The 22,902-nt window shown below is 46.2% G+C and overlaps 1 protein-coding gene across 2 annotated transcripts in view; it reads right to left on the minus strand.

Moving 5' to 3' along the window:
* Positions 1–22,902, minus strand: part of LOC138491371 (glypican-5-like) — a 1,558,016-nt gene that overhangs the window by 107,392 nt on the left and 1,427,722 nt on the right. The window lies entirely within an intron of this gene.

Below are 22,902 nucleotides of genomic sequence, written 5' to 3' on the forward strand. Positions count from 1 at the left end.
GCTGTTCAAACTCAGAAATAAAAACAATACAAATAGTCTTAGATCGATTTGCAAAGGCGCTACGTTTAGTTTTTTCTTTGTGAGAAAACATGAATACATTTGTATGGAATTCAGTGTTAGAGATATTAATTTAAAAACCTTTGTTCTAGACTGAGTGGTTTAGGTACACACGTATTAGTAAGAATGTTTGACAAGAAAATACTTTGTATTGTTTTGTATTTTATTCATATAGCGCACCAAGCCCTTAGGCATCTGGGAGCATTTCTTACATTGGTGGAGCAAGGTAATTAATTACATGTTCATACAGTGGGTCAATTACAAAGGATAGCTATTCATAGAATAGAGTAAGTAATTTACAAGGGATTACAAATGGTCACAGAGAAGTAGATACACAGTAATTACAAAGGATAGCGATTAAGAGTAATACAGAAGGTAATTTACAAGGGATTACAAATAAACACAGAGATTAATAATCACTTGCATTCAAGACGAATATGATCTGAAATTGTTAGATGGTATCAGACTACCCTGTAAAAAAATTGATTATACTTTAGGGCCCGATTCCGATGAAGGTGCATCTTGAATGGTAATAGCCATGATGCACTGCAGCATTTCATGACGTCACAATACCACCCCTGTTCTAAGGTGTTCCTGAACGCCCTCGTATTTCCTGATGTCACGGTACCACCCCTGTTCTAAGGTGTTCCTGAACGCCCTCCTATTTCATGACGTCACAGTACCACCCCTCTTCTTTCCTGAATGCCTTCCTATTTCATGACGTCAAGGGACCACCCAGGTTCTTAGAGCTGTGCAAGCCCGGTGGGGTTCGGGACGGCCCAAGCCCCACTTATGGCTCTGACCTGACCCCACTCTCAGGCCAGTACCTGCCCAAATCAGGGGCCGGCCACGAGCCCCACCGGATGCTCTCCCACTGCTATTCAAAAAGAAAACGCGCTCGCACTTGCCTGTATTTCGTCCACCTGTGCCCAACTTACCCTGCCCGGGAGAGCACGTCCTTTTCCACCACTCTCCTGTCTTCCTGCATGTTATGTTGATGTCTTTTCTATTATATGTTAATGTGTTTTCTGATTTCCATTCCTTGTTCTTCTGATGGAATCCTAGCTATTGATGACATCAGAGCAATCCTGAGCTTTGTGTTAGAATGTTATTCTTTGAGGAGTCAGTCTACTTGTGCAGATGGTTGGGGGTCTCTACTACCCAGCTTATCCCTACAAGCAATAAACCATTTGTTCAACTTGTTGTGCCCAGTTTATTGCTTTACACTACATCCAACAGCTGTTCTCTCGGCGCAGCTTTTTTTTACCATGGCTGCAGTGTTCTGCTGTGATGCCATGGAGCATAGTTTATCCTTTTTTTCTTAGGTTAAGGTTGTTGAAAGCCTTTAATTAGTGACTTGCAACTTCATAGTTTTGCATATCAAGAGAGTAGAGACATCATCGATGTCTCTGGATGATAGCTCAGGGACAACACACTCGTCTTTGAAGCAAAGATGACACGGAGCAACACAGGTTCAATCCCCGGTTCTGCGCTTAGAAACCTCTGGCATGTTCTAAATATCCAATTACAATTACAATGGCTATGAACACATTTTTAAATGGGTGCTTTGTGGCTCTCACTTTAACTAGCACAGATTGGCAAGGTAACTGGTGCTTTGCGAGCTCTTTCAGATTGGAAATGTCCCATCATGCATATGAAAGGCTCTGCCTGCCACTGATAAAAGAAATGTGTTGCAACCTGAGCACTGCAACGAACTGCAGAGCCACGGACGCCTGCCTAGCTGAGAGGTCAGAAACTGGCAGTGCTTGAATGCCCGGCCTGAGCCCACTCTATATGTGTCTCAGGGAAAAGAAAAAGCACCAAGAACGCATTTCTTGAGCCTTTGAACTACTGGTGTGCCCTGTAAAAATTAAAAGAACTAGTGGTACTGAGTACCAATGATTTATTCTACACTTCCATCTCTGAATGTTGGGGAATTGCTGCCCCCTCTCCCACGTTTTGCAGGCACTGAGGCTTCAGTAACACTGCTCATGAAAATGCAGAGGAGGGCACAAAACACATGTCCTGCAAACATACTTAGTAACAGTTAAGGTCACCATCACATTATTGATGTACTCCATATTAAAGAATAAAAGGGAGTGTCCAAGTTCTATACCATAGCTGGTGAGAAAGCTGAGTGGGTTGAGCGCTCACTGCTGTGATCTGTGTGTCATATGCAGGTTCTCATCACGGCAAGACTAACTCATCCTTTTATCCTTCCGAGGTAGATAAATGGGTACCAACTTCGGTGCACATTTATCGACATGCACATATGCAGTACGTACAGCGCTTTGGAGAAAGCGTTTTGTGCAGCCATTTCCCAGGCTCGGCCCGTGGTGGGCTGCTAGACCCAGGCCTGACCTCCAGGCTCGGCCCTGGCTCGGCCCTACCCATGACATCTCTGGCTCCCCCTCCTCTACCTGTTCTAAGGTGTTCCTAAACGCCCTCCTATTTTGCTGCAACAGAATTTCGACAATGGAGATAGCCGGCGTCATGCAAAGCTGGAAATCACCCCGCTGTCATTGGTGGCCGGGGGAAGTGGTGAGGAGAGGTGACACGGGTGATGGGAAGGAAACGGAGGCCTATCCTAACTTGCAGCATGTGTGCGAGTCACTGCACCGCCCCAGGGACCAACTTTAAGACTTGGTAAAGGTCAGGTGTCGGAGCTGAATGTAAATGCATTCACTTCAAACACTTTTCCAGCTTTGGCAGTGGCCATGACGGTTTCCAGGCTCTGCTGGAAGCCATGATTGTTGCATCCCTTTTTTGGCGCATCTGAGCCACGTGAGACACCATTCGCATTCTTCAGAATAGGTGTAAATTACACAGACTGTCAGACTTGCTCTCGCCCACAGGCCCGATGATTTACGCCATCAACAGAATCAGGCACGCGGCCCTTTTCTGCAGGATGCTGAAATATGGAGCGGAAACCTGACAAGTTCCCAGCCAGTATCCGGCACCGCCTTTCTACGGTGGGTGGAAGAGGTAGGAGGAGCAGCAGTGCTTTCCATGCTGCAACAGAGGAACAGACAGTTACAGGGGTCACAGGCGCTGCACCATTATAGCAACACTATCTGTGAAGAAGCACCACTCTGCGGATGTACAGGGTATCTGCACCACTTTCAGTAAATCAAAATAGTGGGAACGTGATCAAGGACAGCACGTCCATAATGGGCCAGGGGAGTCCACCCACCAGTACCCTCACACATGGCTTCAACTGCCTTTGACAGTTTCTGTTCCCCAGTTCGCATGTCCAATGGACCAAGCAAGGCTGCTAGTGTTTTGCCTTCACAGCCTTGTATCTCCCATTGGGGATGCAGGCTGGGGAAATGCACCTTGAAATGTGCATAGGGGCGCTTCTGCGCATCTGCGCACATTCAGAGTGCCTGGGGCGGTGCGTCAGGAGTCCTCTGTGTCCTGCATGCATGTGCGGGAACGAGGAAGCGCTCTTTGCTTCCTGGTTCATGTTCGTGCTGCGGGATCCAAAAGGCTTTCAGGGAGGCTCCAGCAGTTAGGAGCATTCGGACTGGGGCAAAAGGTAAGATTAAGTGATGGAAGTGTACGAAAAAAGTAGTGGAACTATGACTCCGGCGGGGGACAGAGTAGGAAGAAAGGGAGCTATGTGCAACACATTTTTCAAGGGTTTCAGTTATGCCGATTGACAGTCAATTGAGTTGAAACGGGTTTAAGTTCAGCTGTAATTGAAATCTGGTGGTAAAATGGAGAAGTGTGCTTTAACTTCACTAAGAAAAAGTCTGGAACGGTGAAAATGGTTGCAAAAAGTAGTGGAGCTGTTAACAAGTAAAAAATAAAAGTAGTGGAACACCGCTCCCGACCGTTCCCGCTCACTTCGACCACTGGTAAGATTCACTTTAAAATGTGTCTATGTATGCGTGTATGTTTATGTTACGAGCAGCCCTACAGATAAGGGGTGTATCAGTCATTTTTACTGCCTAAAAATGGCCTCCAATTGTTTTCACAAAGTAAATTACTTCGTGATAACTTACTTTGTGGAAATTACTTTGAATTTATATATTTATTTGTGGGTTAAGGGCAAAAGAGGGGTGGGAAGGGGTTTGAGGTAGTGTTGGTAGTGAAAGGGGAAGGAGGCTTGGGGGAGGGAACTCACATTATAAAAATGCAAAGTAAAAATTCAAAGTGATTTCCACGAAGTAAATTACCACAAATGACATGGTCCCCTAAAAATAGGCTAATTAAAATAAAAATAGGGAGTAAAAATACTCCCAACAAAAATTAGAAAACTGACACGTAGACCCGTGTGCCCCTGCTCTCACCCACACAGCTCAATGGATATGTTTGGACAAATAGCGCAAGTTGTTCCACAAGACGAAACTACTGTTATCGCTGCTTGTCCAGAAGAAGTAAACAAGTATCTTTTAATGTGTATGAATGATTAGATGCAAAGGAATAATGATTACAAAAACATTTCCTCTTTCCTGTTAAAAACATGTTTTTACTTGCTTATAAAATATTGCCATTGGGAACTGGACTTACATTTTTATTATCTAAAAAATAATTTTACTCTCAACTTTAAAGAATAGGGAGTACAATACTTCCACTTCCAGATCTTATCTGGAACACTGGTAATGAGTTAGTGTATGATGCTGGGTGCATGTGTGAATGAGTGAGTGCATGGGTGCAAGTGAGAATGAGCGAGTGAATGCTGTATGTGAATGAACAAGTGAATTGTGTGTGAATATATGTGCGTGCGCTTATGTGGGTGGACCAGGGCACTGATTGTCTTCGGTGAGGCGGGCAGAATGCAGCATTTTTTTCTGCTCCTCTATGATAAAGCAAGCATGACAAGTGTTATGATGTTGCTAGATTGGCATTTTAGTGCAGCCAGTCTAGCCATTTCTTATTGCGGCATGACATTGTTTTCTGTGCATCTATGATAAAAAAAATCATGATAATTGATATGACATGGCTAGATTAGCATTTTGGTGCAGCCAGTCTAGCCATTCCTTACTGTGGCATGACATCTCTTCTGGGCGTCTATGATAAAGGAATCATGGTAAGTGTAATTATGAGGCTAGACTAGCATTTCGTACAGCCATTCTATCTATAATATCTTACTGGCCAACTATTACGTGTCTAGATTGGCCTACATTGGACATGTTTTCTTATTGTGGCATGCCATTTTTAATGGCGCAGCCAGCAAGAGTATGTATGTTCTTATCTGCGGATCCTGGCGTATATTGGCAGAGCCAGCTCGGAATTATATTTTATAGTTTCATTACCAGTATTATGCAGAAAGAAAACATGAGTATGATCTTATTTGTGAACACTGGCATATGTTGGTGCAGCCACATGAAAAATGTCTTTTATACTGGCATATATTGTGAGGAAAGACATGAAGAAGATGTGTTAGGAAATGCTCCTGTGCACTGTTGGTGACTTATATATTGGACTTTTTCATGAGTTACCTTAAAAACCGATTGCAAACTGTCTGGCATTTTACCCAATATTTCACTGAAAGTGTGCTGCATATTGCACTATGTTAAGCCATTATTTAAAAAATGTTCTTATGGGGAGAACCCCCTCAAATACTCCTTGCTTGGTTATGGCTCCCACGCTACACTCGGTCACTCTTGCATATTTGTGGCAAATATTACGCCCATCCAATTCAAAAAGTCACCGGCCACCGGTGAACGCGATGAAGGGAAAGCAATCTACGCACATGTATCACCACACACTGTAAGCTCTCACGCGAATGGTAAAGGCCCTCGAGGCTTTCCCCTTCCTTTCTGTTGCTAGCAGTGCCAATTTAAAGGGCCTGAGAAGTCACTCAAAGCCCACCACTCCTCTCACGTGCTCACGTTCTGACCTAATAGAGTGTTCCTTTGTTCATGAGAGCCCCTGCAATATAGGGTAAACTCCCTACTTCTCCCCACTGATTAATCACAGACAACATGCTGCCCTCCTGTTTTCCCATCTCCCCCGACTACTGATGACACCTCATGGGGTGCCGTTTTGTTGCACCATTTTGTTTTGTGCACCAAAAGTGCAGCAGTGCAAGGAGAATCACCTCACTGTGAGAGCGCTGCACTTATGGTGGTCTCCATGCGCGTCGCCATGCCGTAAGGCACGGCGGACCACCAACAATGTGCCAATGTGATGGATTGATTTTTCACCAGCCACTTTTGTGATTAAAGAGGATATGGACCCGATTGGAAAATTGCCTTTCCTCCGTAGAACACCACTTTTCCATTGCATCGCAGGGCTCAGAATCAGGCCTTCAGAAACAGAAAATTGATTTTTGAAAATCTCGGAGCATGATCATAATTTTCAAGCTATCAATTTTTGTTGAGGTCTTATGTGTACACTGACCCCAGACTATATCCATTTGGCTCACTATTTCTATATTTTTCATTGTTTTGTGCAGTACTCAACTGAAGGACATTATCAATTACCAGAAATGGGCGATCCTCTGTAAGGTATGGGCCTCACTTATACACCGGATTTACCAAGCAGATTAGAATGTCAACTCCACCCATATGATGAATCAACTTCTGGGGCATCAGTGGTCCAGGGGTGAATATCGGTTTCTAAACCATCAATCAGCCCCACATCTCTAACGCATCAGAAGGGATCCAAACAGATTGGAATAACAAGCAAATTATAAACCTCCTTATCCAATTTTGGTAGTGTGGATGGAATGGCAGGCTTATCTCTGAAAGGTCGTGGATCATTGGCTAGATGCAACACAGCAAGCATTCAATTATTACCTAATCATAAAAGGGACTGTCCAGTCAAGGTTGTATAAAAAAGACCTACTTTATTTATATCACAACAGACAGATCTAGCAACACTATGAAATACAGCCCACCCTGTAAAGGAATGCAGAGGCCAGACAGTTTTAAAGAAGGAAACAGGATGCACTCTGGATACTGACAGGAGGGTAGCCGGTATGGTTAATAATCACAACAGTCTAATATTACTTGGCTTCAGGACAAATGGAAAAATGGGTCTTAATATGTCTCTAGGGCCCTTTTGGGAAGGACCAAGGGGACAGAACCACACTGTACCTCGTGCTGTAGGTGTTCTTGATGCTCGATAGGGTCGAGGTCCGGGTATTAGGAGGCAAGATGGTTCGGCGAGCGAGGCTGGATGAACTGCTGCAGGCTGGCCTACACAGTGGCTCAGGGTCAGGAATTGTTGTCTCAGTGCTGGGAGGTGGTTCTGAAGCACTGGTCGGGGCATCTTGGATGTTCTTAAGTGACTGTGGCTTGACAAAGGTTAGCGTTGCAGTCGGTTGCAGCTCGAGGAACTCGACTGGCTCGAAAAATGTCCTTTAAGGCGGATGCCATTAGACACTCACCGAGGCACTTCTCCCAGCTTCTTCAATGGGCTTGTGTCATCTCTTACGGTGGATGGCACAAAGTTGAGGAGTGTATTGTAGGCAGCTGCCTTGTCCTTTGTTGTAGGTTCAGAGACCTTCTGGCGCTTCCTACCAAGGAAGCTTGCTGCGGAGCCTAGCAGGGCACACTGTGTGCTGGCTGGTTACTAGTTCTGGAGAGGCCGTAGGGTCCTCTGAGGTCTTTATCTCCCTCTGTTTACTGGGAGATGTTTAGGGAAGGGATCTTGCTTCCCTCTTTGAAAATTCTGGCCTTCCTTCATTGACAGAAGATGTAATGCAGACTGTACCTTCACCCAGGGACTAAGGTTGAGCTCTTCTTTGTTACTTCAAGTGACGTCTTTAGATGAACTGCCAAAATAGGGGCTCAGCCCTCTTTCAAAGCCAAGTGGGCCACAGTGATTGGTGTAGGCTAAGCCCACCTTAATGAACCAATCCTAGGGTCCCCCACCAACAATCTCCTGTATGCATGAGGTTATAACCAGAGTGCTTTGCAACAGGAAAGGTAAAGAGGTTCAAACATATGATACTGAGTCCCACCCACTTCCTGTCTTTTGTTGATCAACTAGATTCTCTGGTTATTGGATCTCTCTGTGGTTCCTGTTTAAAGCAGCAGGTCTCCCTTGAAGCTGCAGCGAAACCAGACTCACTGCTGCCTGCAAACCACATTCTCTTACCTGATGAATGGGGTCCCACCACCGGGGAGGCTTACTGTAAACACACAGTCCGAGACATGCCAGATCACTGTCAATGACACTGAGGGCAGGAGCTGGATTCATGCTGACAGAGTTACATATGAAAGGTTGTTGGGGTTTCCTGTCTCCTTTGTTAGCCTCTGCAGCCAGGCCCCATGTTGGCCTGTTTGAAGTACCCTCTATTAGTATGATACTCACTGCCACCAGCTGCGGTGCCCAACAAAAGAGCAGGGTTGATTCATGGAGCCTTTATTACTTAGTCAGGCTGGCCATGGCAGGGGGAAGGTTACCCCTCCACCTTTCTGGAGATGACACAGTGCACTCCTGGCAGTCATATCCCAACTAAATATGACAGGGCGGGCTGTGTCTGTAGGTTTTGTCCACCCAGGATACACAGGTCTATGCGTTTGTCATGGTGTGAGCATAGGACAATGTGTGTAGATTAGCCCCACACATGTTCCAGAGGTTGGCCTACCATCTTTCCATTTAATTGAACATTTCAAAAAAGCTCACACCCACCATGCAGATGGTCGAATGCCTCACAGCCCAAAGTTTTGACACCAAGTGTTGAGGACACATTCCTGATAAACAGCACATATACCTGAAGTTTATTACTGCGATCATTGGCGTCAATGGAAACCCTCTGCTTACTGAGGGAAAGGATACTGCAGCAGTACTACAAATAACGTGTGCATGTGTTTGCAGAAAGAATTACACGGTTCAAACTGCCTTCCACTCTTTTCAAGTATTCACGTGATGTTTATCGATTCCAAGCAGTTTGGACAAAATTGTAAATACTGTATTTATTGCACTCAAATTTTCCATTACACAGTGGCAGCTAGGATCAATTCCTATTATGAGTGAGCGCAGTCGACACACACTTAACTCTGCTGCGCTTAAGAGTTATTCAGAATGCAGTCTGGACAGGACTGTAATGATTATTCCTTCTTGCTCTGAAGTGCTCCCCTCCACCAGTCTGGCATTTTTCCCTTCCAATCAATGTGGCATGTCAGAGGACCTTTGAACCGGATCAAATTTAGCAGAGCAAATAGAGTAGTTTTCCCACTTCAGCTGATCCAGATGATTCTTCCATTTATTACTACATTAACATTTTAAAGCTTTTAGTTGAGTTCTGCATAAGGGTGGTCCTAGGTTTTCCCACCAAAGCATGAGGAAACTGCAGGTGCCGCAGCCCGCGATCCGGCAGCCTGAGGGCATTCACATCACAACAGGCTCATAAGGCACACAATGGCAAATTAGCTTGGGCTGTTACTGAAGATTCACAAGAAGGTCTAGCTTCTCCACTACCTACATATTGTCGGATCCGATGGGTCATAAAATAAAACAAACACTTCCTTCTACGGTGGCCTCTGGTTGTAGCCACCAAGCCGAAACCTGAGGGGAAAGGGATTACACAAATAAATCCCTTGCATTTAAGCACTACAACAAAAGGTGGGTGGGCACCATTTCAGACATGCCAACATCGTGGAGCCCCTGACATGGAGCTTTCACCACATAAATCAGTAGAATGTCATTTTCCCATAGGATTGCATTGGGATTATAATTATTTTAGGCGGGAGACAGAAAAGAATAGCACTATTTTTAATTGAAGAATCAGGAGTCTCCCACCTAAATCCGGAGGGTTGGCATGTATGCCACTTCAGTTACTCAACCGTTTTTCAATTTTGCATATTGATGACAAGTTAAATCACATATGGAGTGCATACCCTCTAAAAAATGCCTGTCCATGGGGCACATACATTCAAACAACAGGACTGTGGCTGAAGAAACAGCAGTGAGGGTTGCTCTCCCTTAATCTAGCTCAGGGTTGTCCAACTCCAGGTCTCGAGGGACGCATTCCTGCCAGGTTTTCAGGATTGCCCTCATTAATATTCTTGAAATAAATGTGCATACAATGATTCTAAATTCATGCACATTTTTTTCTCATGAATATTAATGAGGGATATCCTGAAAACCCATCAGGACTCTGTCCCTCGAGGCCTGGATTTGGACAACCCTGGTCTTGCTACAAAAGCTAGATAACGTTAATGCAATTTTCGTGTGCCTGTAGCTTGTTTTTTTTAACAGTTTGAAAACGGTTACTCACAACTCATAGAAGATTTTAAGAAGTCAAACATTTTAATCAATCTGTGATTGAGTCAATGGCCAGAATATCAATGCATTTCGTATAGGAAAGTCCTTCATCAGGGCGAAAAAAAAAACTGCCCATGCATAGATGTGGCGGTTTCATCACCTTCCCGAGAAACAAGTCAAAACCTCTCTAAGTTTAAATCTAGATCTATTATAAAGAAGCAATCAACCGACTGCCACTTGAACTCGGAAACAATCACCATCCTCTTCCCGATGCTCGAATCCACTACTGCAAGTGTCGACCTCCATGCGCACGAAGCGTGAAGATACCGGATATCTTCACGCTTCTCATTAAGGTGATGAACACGCCGCTCCCCACAGAAGCCTCCTCTACGAACTTGGGATATGACCCGCTTAACCCACACACAGCTAGAAGGTTTAAGGCCCAAAGACAACCCCACTGAAATCTGCCTGGGATAGCCCTATTTTGGGTGTTGTTTCTGCTGCCTTCAGCAACGCTGTAGTATATTATCTTTACAGAGCGGGCATGGCTAGCAAAATGTCCGCATGGAAATGCATGTATGAAAAGTAGGACCCCTGCGCTGATCTGCTTGTTGAGTTAATGGTGTATTATGCTTCCTGAAGCCGTTCCAAGGTTCCTGCGGGACAGAGCTCCTGATGTCCTGCGGTTCGTGAAAGAGGTAAAGCTGTGGTTGGATCCCTGACGTTAATGGCACTGGATGTGACTGTTGTCACATATTGAGGTGATGCCTGTGTGTAAGGTCACGCAATCACGCACATTTTTATTGGTTGTTTAAGGGGCAAGAGGTTTCCCAGGTCTTGCAAGCAAGTATTGGTACATTTGCATGACGAGAAAAAGCCAACTTGAAGTATAGCTCCAAATAGCCAACAAATACAAAACAAACATCGTCTCAGAAACACTGTGTGTTGTGGGAGGAATGGGAGATGGCAGGGGAGAGGAGGAGATGATTAGGAAAGTGAACGGAGCTGGCACAGATCAGGGGGTCACTTGGTGAGGGCCTAGGGGGGAAAAAACATATTTGTAAGCTGTTTTGCCATTATTGCAGCTATCTGTAGTCCATACACTGGAAATAGGCATTCAGGACTCCCATCCATGCAGTAACCACCCCCCTCATGCCATGTTGCCTAAATAAATGATCAAATGTTACAAGACCACTTCGAACAACATGGCCTGAGAAGGCCGCCCTTTCCTTACTTTGAGGCTAAGCAGGGTCAGTTCTGATTACTGCAAGGATGGGAGACAGTCCACAGTTCCGAATGCCATGTGTTTTCTTAGTTTTAAACATCTCATAACACACTAAGAAAACACAGAGCATTGTGGACAAGACCATCACAGACCCTAGGGAGCTCGCAAAGGCTGCCAACAGGTTTGTGAGTACTCAAGTCCAGAAAATGTCTCAGGCGAGCAGACCCAAACCGGAAGAGAAGTCAGCGTACAAAAATGTAAACAAGGATGGGAAGGACAAAGGTCCAACCCAATCCTTTTGGAAGTCAGGTCCTCAAGAACGAAAGGAAATCCTAAAACTCAAGTTCATCGTGCACATCGAAAAGAAGAGCACAGCCACTCCTAACTCTAGGACAACTGTTTTCTCACCACTCAAAGGTTGTTTCATTTGTAAGGAGCTTGGCCATAGGAAAGGGGATCCTGCTTTCAAGGGCATATCCAAGCAAGCCATAGTGAATATTGGACTTGTGGAAGAGGCCATCATTAGTGTGGGCCTCTTAGAGGAGGATTTCCCAAAAGACCATGGAGTGACTGAATATGGATTGGGTACACTAAGTGGGTACGGTACCGGGTCTCTAGAAGAGACCCCAGTTCCCAATAATACCCAACTCTATCTAGAACATGTGTATATCAATGGACACAAAACTCCTGCGGTCCGAGATACCCCAACTAGCGTCACTACTGTCACCCGGCAGTAGGTACAGCCAGGCCAGTATATTGATGGACCTGATTTGTGCATCAGTGGGTTTAACGGAAAGTGTAAGTGCCCCTTGGCGATAGTAGAGCTCAGCTGGCGAGGTCAATGACCCAGCGCCGTGTAGCGGTGAAAGACTGTCCCATGTCTGTTGGGTAATGATCTTCCACATCCCGAGATAGTCACAGTGGCCACCCGATTTAGGGCCAAAGAGATCGCCAGATTGAACACTCTCAGAGCCTTTGGACCTGGAGTGCTTCCACAGGGCTTGTTGGAAGGACCAGCATGGCCGCTAGCCACTAGTCTACTTCCACAGACTACTGAGTCGCCTACTCCTGCAGGAGAGGGGCTAGTAGCTAGTGAGGACCCTTCTTTGGTAGCAGGGGACTCATTGCATTAACACTTGCCTGGTGCAGCGCAGGATCCTGAGGTGGAGGACACGGTGGGTGCAGATCTGAAGGGCCTGCCCAAGCTGGATGAGTTTGCATCAGCTGGGGGCCCAGGTCAGACCGACTACTTTACAGCCCAGAAAGAGTATCCCACTTTGGCGGGTCTGCGGAAACAGGCGGAGAATCAGGCTAGGGGCGAGGCCCATGGCCTGTTCAAAGTGTACTGGGAGGATGAAATCAGGCCCATTAATATACTGGCCTGGCTGTACCCACTGACAGATGACAGAAGTGACGCTAGCCGCGGTGTTTCAGACCGCAGGAGTTTTGTGTCCATTGATATACACAGTCTGCCAAAAGACTCAGGGCGAGGGCACCATGAGGTTGGTGATTCCCCAATGCCACAGAAAGTTCCTTTTGGATCTGGCTCACCAAATTCCTTTAGTGGGTGACTTTGGAGTGACTAAGACATCAAACTGGTTGTCTGCTCACTTTTACTGGCACAGTTCGGCGTAAAGGTTAAGGAATTTGTCCGGTCCTGCCCATCTTGTCAAGCTTCTGGCAAGTCAGGTGGTGCCACAAACCCCACCTTAATTCAATTACCCATGATTGAGCGGCCTTTCGAGAGAATAGGCATGGATATTGTGGGTCCTTTGTATCCTCAAACCAGCTCAGGGAACAGATATATCTTGGTGGTGGTAGACCATGCCACAAGATATCCTGAGGCTGTCCCTTTGAGGAGCATCAAAGCCCCTGTGGTTGCAAAGGCTCTGATTGGGATATTCTCCCATGTTGGATTCCCCAAAGAAGTTGTTTCTGACAGGCAATCAAACTTTATATCAGCGTATGAAGGCTGTGTGGGATTAGTGTGCAGTCACCATAGGTTCTCTACATCCTTCCATCCACAAACAAATGGGCTTAATGCACGGTTCAACAAGACCTTGAAAGGCATGATAGGTGGCTTGGAAGAGCACCTGAGGAGAAAATTGAATATTCTCCTGCCATGCCTTCTGTTCGCCTACAGGGAGGTGCCACAGAACGGAGTAGGGGTTTATCCCTTTGAGCTTCTGTTTGGACACCCTGTATGAGGTCCCCACAGTCTAGTGAAAGAGGGATGGGAAAGCAAACCCCCCTCATCCTTACTCAGCCTTTGGGCTAGAATGGCAAAGTACATGGAACAGTCGACAAAGAACCTACAGGCCAATCAGGAACCGATGAAGCACTGGCACGACCACAAGACCACAGTGACAGTCTATTCTCCAGGCCAGCGGGTGTGGATTATGGAGCCTGTCAAACCCAGTGCCCTTCAGGACAAGTGGACTGGGCCTTACTGTGTGCTACAAAAGGTCAGTGAGGTGAATTATCTCATTGACGTGAAATGACCTAAACAGATGTGCTGGGTCTTTCACATCAACCGGCTAAAACCCCATTATAGCCGGGATGATTTGGTCATGGCATCAGTGACTGATGGAGAGACTAAGAAGGAGACCATTCCCCTCCAAGACCTCTTGAACACTGAAGTCACAGATGGGTCAGTTGAAGGTGTCAACCTTGCAACAGATCTGTCAGAACAGCAACTGACAGACTGTCGCCATTTACTGGGACAGTTTGCCGGTCTGTTTTCTCTGACCCCAGGTTGTGCAGATTGGTGCAACCATGATGTGGACACTGGAAACAGTAGGCCGGTGAAGAGTAGGATTCACCGGATGTGCGATAAGGGCAGGGAGACCATCAAGGAGGAAGTTTTCAAGATGGTGTCTCTAGGAGTGATAGAGCCATCCCACAGCCCCTTGGCTAGCCCAGTGGTAATGGCGAGCATCACAATCATCTCAAGCACCAGGTACATTGTGGTTCTGTCCCCCTGGTCCTTCTCCGATGGCCCTTAGTGACATTTACGACCCCTTGGTCCCTTGGTGCTGAAACCAAATAACCTTGAACAGTTAGGACTGATTGCTTTACCGACTACCTTCCCGTCAGTATCCAGAGTTCATCCCTTTCCTCTGTGAAACTGTCTGTCCTCTGTGTTCCTTCACATGGTGGGTTGTATTTTGTAATGTGCCAGAACTTTCTGTTGTAATAATAATAAAATTGATATTTTTATACAACCTTGACTGGACGGTCCCTTTTTATTATTGGGTCATAAATCTATATTTGCTATGTTGCAACTAACCAACAATCCACAACCTTGCGGAGACAAGCCTGCCATTCCGTCCACGTTACCAAAATTGGACAAGGAGGTTTATAATTTACTTTTGTTTTCAATCTGTTTGGATCCCTTCTGGTGTACTGGAGGTGTGGGGCTGATTGATGCCCCAGAAGTTGATTCGTCAGAAGAGCTATGAGGGTCTTAGCTGAAAATGCTTGTACCCCTCCAGTCCCAATTGAATGTGGAGTTCCACAAGGATCCTGCGTCTCTCCCACGCTTTACAATATATTTAATAAGCCACTCTTCAACCTCCTGGATTCCCTCAGAATAGCCCATACCATCTATGTCGACGATAAGCAAATTCTTATGCCATTATCTGGAAACTATTCCAATGACAATGACACCCTGACATCAGCCTAGGTGACTATCCAGACCTGGATGGCAACGCATGGCCCTTGTCTAAATAAAGAGAAGATAGAGCTCCTTCTCGTTGGTACCTCAATAGTGCTAAAAAAAATCTCTACCCATGGTACTCTTCATTCAACATCGATGGTACACAGATTACTGTGTCCCCGGCAGTAAAAGCCCTGGGAGTATACCTTGACACTACCCTATCACTGACCCGTCAAGTGAATGCGATCTCCTCATCAGCAGTAAACTGATAAATGCTGCCAGACCTTTCCTATGGACAAATAGCTGCCTAACAATTGCACATGCAGTGGTAGGCACTAGGCTAGACTACTGCAATATTCTCTTTGCCGGCACATCTGCACATAACATCCAGCAACTCCAGACAATCCAAAATAATGCCCTTCAAGCAGCTTTAAACATTTCCAAAAGGGAACACATCTCGGCTGCCTAGAGAGCGGTTCACTGGCTTCCGACCCAAGAAAGTATCATGTTTAAGACTCTCTCTATCACCCACAGGTGTATCTCCAGATCTGCTCCAAACAATCCCTCTCGTCTAAGCCCACTAGAACACCCTAATGCCATTGGCTGGTCCAGCCTAGATTCAAACGCTCCAAAGCGGGAGGCTCTAGCTTTCCGTCCATTGCAGCCAGACAGTGGAACTCCCTACCACAAGCACTGAGAGCCGAACATTCCTACCGGGCTCTCAAAACCTGGCTGTTTACATAATGGACAACCCCATCCCCTGCCTATTCTGCCATTAACAATACTAGGGTCTGCATGCTGCTGGTGCTTTTTGTTTCTTCTGCTCCTTTTACCTCTCTTTTTTTTACTGTAAGCATAAATTGCCATTTGGCCACATGTAACTGGTTCCTGCAACAGCATCTCGTTGCCTCGGGGTTGTGTGCACTTTACATATGAAACAAATAAATAAATAAGACACCAAAACCTGCGTAGGTCATCAAAGAATTAAATTCTGCATGCTAAGATACAGTTCCGATATACTTTGATCTCATAATCCATGTTCTATTTACAGAACTGGCTTCTGCAGAAATTACGAAGTTAATTCGGATGTCCTGCCACTGTGCTAGTTGTCCCTCTGTCCCTGCAGGGCGGGTGCTACAATAAGGCACATCTAAGCAACACGACTCGATTCTTAGCATGGAGTGCCATAAAGACATCAAATCAGACCTGGGTGTAAGAGAGAGACACCAAATGACACCTTGCTGGGGGGTACGACGTTCTTTCATCGTCAGACATTACAAAGCCTGCAGTTTAAACATCTTTGACAGTATATCAGATTTTTTAGGGGGGGTGCGTGTGAAAGGGCTGATAATTGATTGGGGGGGTTGAGTATAAGTAAAAATAGGTGCAGGATGGGGGGATTGGGCGGGGTCATGCCTGACGATGAAATGACATACAACTGCTGGGGAGCAGTGGTGTCAATGTTAGCTGTGCCCCCACCCCCTTCCCTCTGAATTGCCTCACACTCACAGATGCAAATATGTCCATATACTTGCTTGCAGTCATCCGAAATGGGATAGTTAATGCATGCCCTATAGATTCTACCAAAATAACACACTCTCATGAAGCAAAGGAAACTCGTGCTATCTCAGGGTTAATGGAAGCCCATTTAAGTGTGGCTGAGCCATCCACTCCAGAAGCACACGTGTAATGTGATTCCCACTGTAAGTACTGCTGGGATGCCCCTACGGCACTCTCCTGGGGACCTATAACACATTAACACATGTAATTGACTACGACCTTTTGCAGATTGCATGCAATTGTATATCAACAGGGAAGCATTCACCCGCACTGAGTAGAATATGCATTCGTTTTCAGACCCGGCCAACTGTTTTCTTTGTTGTATTTTTTGATAGATCAGGGTACACGCATTCAGATGCATGATGCATCTGAAGGGCAGTGAAGGGGTTACAACATGTTGGGTGAGGCCCTGCAAATTCACATGTGTTCCTGTCAAAGACACCCCTTTCCTGCCACTCATGATAGGTCTAAGCCAATGTCCCGGGAGGATAGCTTAGCGGCAACGTGCGCGCCTTGTAAGCAAGATGACACGAAGCAACACAGGTTCGATCCCTGGGTTCGCGCTTAGAAACCTCTGGGTGTTTAAGCGCATTATAAATAAGCAAGTAAGACCAAGGCGGAGTGGCGGCGAGTGGCAGTCCTGCAGTATTCTCTCCTGTTGAGTCTGCTTTCCCGTCCCACACTTTGGAGGCAGAGCTCTTTCCTCAACACTCTACAACTACCCCAACAGTCCGCGGAGCGGATGCGGAGTGGCGGCTAGTGGTAGTCCTGCAGTATTCTCTCCTGTTGAGTCTGCTTTCCCTTCCCACACTTTGGAGGCGGAGCTCTTTCCTCACTACTCTACAACTACCCCAAAAGTCTGCGGAGCGGACGCGGAGTGGCGGCGAGTGGCAGTCCTGCAGTCATGGCTGGCGAGGCTGCGAGGACTGCCGCACCCCCTAACTCCCTGACAGGTGATGTAGAAGCAAGGCACTGGACGCGTAGCTCGCGCCCCCTTTCTATCTTGGAAGAACTGACGGCTACGAAACTTAGTCAAGACCACTTCTTCCCTACAGTCCGCAGCCCAACAGGAAAAAGAAGCAAACCAGTAACAAAAACGCTAAATTACAAACAAATGCGAAAGAAACCAGCTGATTCTCTGATTCCCTTATCAACCCCGACAGAAGAAGACCAACATGTAAAGACCCACTTGGAATTGCACCACCCACTGGGGTCGACACCACCGGCCACGGAGGACCTGTATCTGGAAGTTCCACCGACCGCGAGCTCCGCAGACCCTGTGAACACTGTCCCATTGACCCGCTCACCTATCGGTCCCGGAGGGGTTGACAGGTCCGCGCTGCCCTTGGGAGAGGATCCAGGGCGGCGGCAAGGAGAGATGCCGCTTAGTAACATCGACGAGCAGCGAGTCCTCAACACGGGCTTTGGCTTTGGCGGAGGGGGCCAAAGTTTGCGGAACACGAGCGATCCAGCAGTGACTGAGACTCAAGTGGCCGTACCCTGCAGCCGCGTCGCAGTTAAAGCCATCATACACTGCGACGCGGACGACGGAGAAGTAAACCTCGCACAGGAGGGGCATTACAACCTGGAACCTGCACCGAGGGCCTCTCTTGACCATCCTCCTCCAGAAGGTGTGCCCGATTACAGTCACACCAGCGTGGACGAAAGTCCTCAAATAACATTAGACAAGCCGAGCACTAACATCACGCCGGCCACGACAAACCAAAGAAAACCCCCAAGATATTCGCCGGCAGTTCTCAAAACGGTGAAAAATAAACGACCTGAGCGGGAAAGAAAACAAAAAAAGAGGGCTGTCTCTACACACGGGCTTCATCACAAAAAAGAACCGCAACAGAATCACTGCCTATTCGAATAAGACTGGGAAGGCAATTCACACTGCCTCCAATCAAAACCTGCTCACAAGCTTTTTCAACTCTAAAAACATCCAAGGCCCACTGTACACAGCAGAGCTCACTGACATTGAAATATTGGAGGCGCTCGAGGTCAGTCAGCCTACGCTAAAACAGAGGAGGATCGATTACCAGTCATTCTGCCCCCAAACGTTGGTGACCCTGGCCGCCTCCAAACTACACCAAATGCACAAAGAGGTCCCACTTACTAACACTTTAGAGCAGACTTCAACCCCGCTCAAACAGAAATCACAGGCTCTGAAGGTGGACAGATCAGCACCCATATAGACCTTGGCAAACCATTAACAGCACCGCCTGGGACTAACTCTACCACAAACAATGACATTGACCATGGAGATTTCCCAAAAAAACATTCTAAATGGAAATACTACGGATTCCACTTCTGCCACCACCAAAGGACAAGTTCTCGTCCCACCTAGCTTTCCTCAAACTTTTCCGGTAGACAAATCAGCAAAAGCATCGGTCGGACTAAATTCCATGGCCACTGATGGCCAAAATCCTGACCTACAACCTTTAACATCCGAAACCCAAGTACCAACAAACCCTCGCGAGGAGGGACCTCAACCGGATCTTGAACTCCCCCGGTTATCCTCAAGGCTATTGGCTGACCAGGACAAGAACGACACGGCTTCAATGACGGGTCCGGCCAGACCCACCACACCAGACCTCATCATTGCCTCAGAAAAAGAAAACCCTAGAAACACTGGAAACGGTTTTGGAAGTTCAAAGTCGACTCCAGCTTTACCTCCGTACGGGGTCAGCACCGAAGACATTCTCTGGACCAACCGTCTACAAGACATCACCAAAAATCTTCTACGGCACCTCCATCTATTTCACCACAAAAAAGCCCAAGAGGCCAATCAAATTCTCCTACAAAAGTCCCACCAGAGAAAAAACTTGACATCTTCTCCATCATGTCAGCAATATCAATAGGTCTTACTCCGTTTACAAAACTTTACGAATCTTTGAACGAGACCCTAAAAGACCACACTTCAATCCAGGCGCTGATGTACACTAAGCTCATCTTCTTAGAGGGCTACGTGATGGCCCACGAAGAAAGCATGAAACAGACTAAAGAACAAAAACGTTATTCTGCATCATCCCAAGATCAACTTAGAGATTCAAATTCACCAACCGCAGACTTGAGGCAACTCAAAACCTTTAGAGAGATGGGGGAACAAACCTCTCCGTTCATAGATTTGACTGTGCAAACCGCTTACAAACACTCGCAAACCCAAACCGACACAATTCAAATGAAAACGAAAACTGCAACTCGTGTCGAAGCAGGGAGAAAAGATGTGGTGTTGGTAGTAGATGACATCATCCTCTCGGACTCAGGAAACACTTCTGCGGGCCAAAGTGCCGACCAACCTTTCCTGATCTTTAAGAAAAACAAAACAGAAAAGGACCAAACCAAAAAGAGTGAATCACAAACTCCGAAGCTGATGAAGCAACAGGAAACTCGGTCCAAACCTAGAACGAAAGTGAGCAAAGACAAGTCCACGCCAGTAAGGAGGGACATTAGTCTTCCATTGACTCAGATCGCTCCAACCACACAAAGTACTAATACGCAATCTTCCAAAACGACTGAAGACTCCATGGATCGGGATCCCTTGATGAACATCAGTCAACATCTTGATGAACGTTCTCAAACAGACCTCAGGGATGAAACAGCCGATACCCAAAGAAGAACGGTAACATTTGTGGGTCACTTTTAAAGTTCATCCGACATATCAGAAGATGAAAACACAAACCAAACCTCACCCTTCCTTACTCTAGAAGAACACCGCAACAAACTAAACCAAAACCTGAAGAAACCTCAAACGAACGCTAGTAACTACTCGCCTATAAATCAGAGCAAGAACCAACATCCAATAGCTCCTCCTCTTCAAACGGCGAATTACTCTAGACCAAGTTCTACCTCACACAGAAACTGTACAGGGTTGCAGACCACTCAAAAAGAGGAACAGTTGTGTGAGAAAGTAACCTCCAAGGCAAAATCTGATATAGGCTACCGAAAACCAGGGACCAACACACCCCACTACCGATCCAAAACAGAAAAATAAAGCAAGACCTCTAACTCCCTGCAGAAACAGCGGTGGGTTCTAAAATTAGAACAAATCCAGGGAAACCATGATGATGTGATTCTAAACCGAAAGTTAGTGCTAATCCTATTCAACCACGTGGCAAAGTTGAGGAAAATAAGAACAGATGACCTAAAGATCGTCGATCCAAGCCATAGGAAAGGAAGGGCGCAAACATATGTTCACGTTAGATCAGCAACTGTCAAAGACTTATTAAGAAGCGAAACTAGAGAATTACTGAGGCTGGGCTACGATCTTACTGAGTCAAAAAACCACAGTGAACACCCAAGCAACAACACTCACACTTCAAGGGGAAACGAAAACCAACAAACAAAGTACCCAGCAAGTAAACCAACCTCCCAAAGGACTCGCCGAAGAAACAGCGAGAGCTACACAGTAACAGAAACCCAGAGCAAAAAAAACGACACTACAGTGCACGCCCCTGTTCCTCCCAACTGTGGAAAATCATCTCCGAGGGGGCAAGATAAACTAAATCCAAGGTTCGTTGAAAAGGGTAAATAAACTGACACAAATACCCGTCCGACCAACATCAGCAACTTATCTCCGCAGAATCTGAGTAAAACTTTTAGCCAATCGGTTCAATCCATGCCAACGAATCAAGGCGCAAATCTGCCCAAGTCGACCGTCAAGGACCTATGGTCCTGGCTTCCCAAAGCCCTCATAGCAAGGAAATCTAAATAGCAACTCAAGAACCGCGACCATAACCACGAAGAACAGCAGCAACCAGACACCGTCAGACACACAATCTGTCTTTGTTCTTGAAATACCAGGGGCTTTCTACACTTGACCTCCCCGGGTGAAATTCACCTGGGGGAGGACGACATACTCTGTTTACAAGAAACATGGCTAACTAAACCTCCAACTTTAGATGGCTATGAACTCTCCCTGGCGCCGGCCCTAAAAAGTACAAAAGGCCGTCCATCGTCTGGCTTCTTGACAGCTATTTGCATTGGCCACGGCTTAAAAATGGAAAGAGTTTTAACGGCAAATCAGCATCTTCTAGCGGTGCTTCTACAATGGACCCACCAGAGTGACCTTGACAAGAAAGAACAAAGCGCTCCCCTAGCCATCCTAAACACATATTGGAACCCAGCGAAAATAGAAGCGCAAGCTTTCCTCAGAGAAATGGAAATGGAAATTGACGAGATCTTAACAACACACTCAGTGACACATATTCTAATCTGTGGAGATTTAAACGCTGTATGTTCAGAGCTAAAGCCCAAAAAACCTTTGACCCTGGCGGACCTCAGAGGTAAGCAGTGGCAAGATCTTATGAAATCCAGACACTTCCAAAGCCTGGACGTGGTTTTTCCTGATCAGTCACGCCCACCGACTTGGTCAAACGGAGTCTCTCAGTCATCAATTGACCAGATATGTGTCTCACGATTGCTTTTGGATCTAATCTCGTCTTTTGAGGTGAAACAGTCCATGGCCAGTGACCACAACCCTCTAATTGCAGCGTGGCAAAGTATCAACGATTCAGTGACCACGTTGCCCTACCAGCCTGAGCTAAACTCGCAAGGAAACAGATTACGCCTCTCTGCGAAAGACATCAAAGACTTATCGAACAAGTACAACAAGGCCAAATCAAGTGAACTGGAGTTCGTGACCGATTATGGCCCTCTGTTAACAATATACAAGAAACCTGGCCAAACGAGATCCCTTTCGACATCTGTGAAACACTCGTATGACACATTACTAGTGGGAAAACGATGTGTATACCGCAAAGCCATTAGAGCCTCAACCAAGCTCGACACAAATCAAGAGAAAGGTGCCAAAGCGAAAGCAAAATCTATCTACAGCTCTTGGCTAAAATCCCATCGAAGAAGTCAATACCAACAGGACTCCGAAGCAATATTGAGATCGATCTGCATAAAAAACTCAAAAGAATTTTGGTCATTGCTAAACTCCAAGCAAACCTCCAGGAGCTCAAACATCCAAAATGTGATTGGCGAAGAAACCTGGGAAAAGTATATAAAGGATACGTTCAGACTACCCAGGGACCAGAACCTCGCTAAACTAGAGAGCCAAGATTCTCCATGGGTTAAACTCAACGACCAGGAAGAAATTCTCGATCTAATAAGCAAGCTGAAAAATTCAAGGACACCAGGTCCCGAAGGTATCACAAACATCGACATAAAGTCGCATCCGGAAGCAACAGCCACGATCGTGCCAATATACAAGAAGGGCAACATCAAC

The sequence above is a fragment of the Ambystoma mexicanum genome, chromosome 10, assembly GCF_040938575.1.
Source record: "Ambystoma mexicanum isolate Mex_15411 chromosome 10, UKY_AmexF1_1, whole genome shotgun sequence".
Taxonomy (NCBI): Eukaryota; Metazoa; Chordata; class Amphibia; order Caudata; family Ambystomatidae; genus Ambystoma; species Ambystoma mexicanum.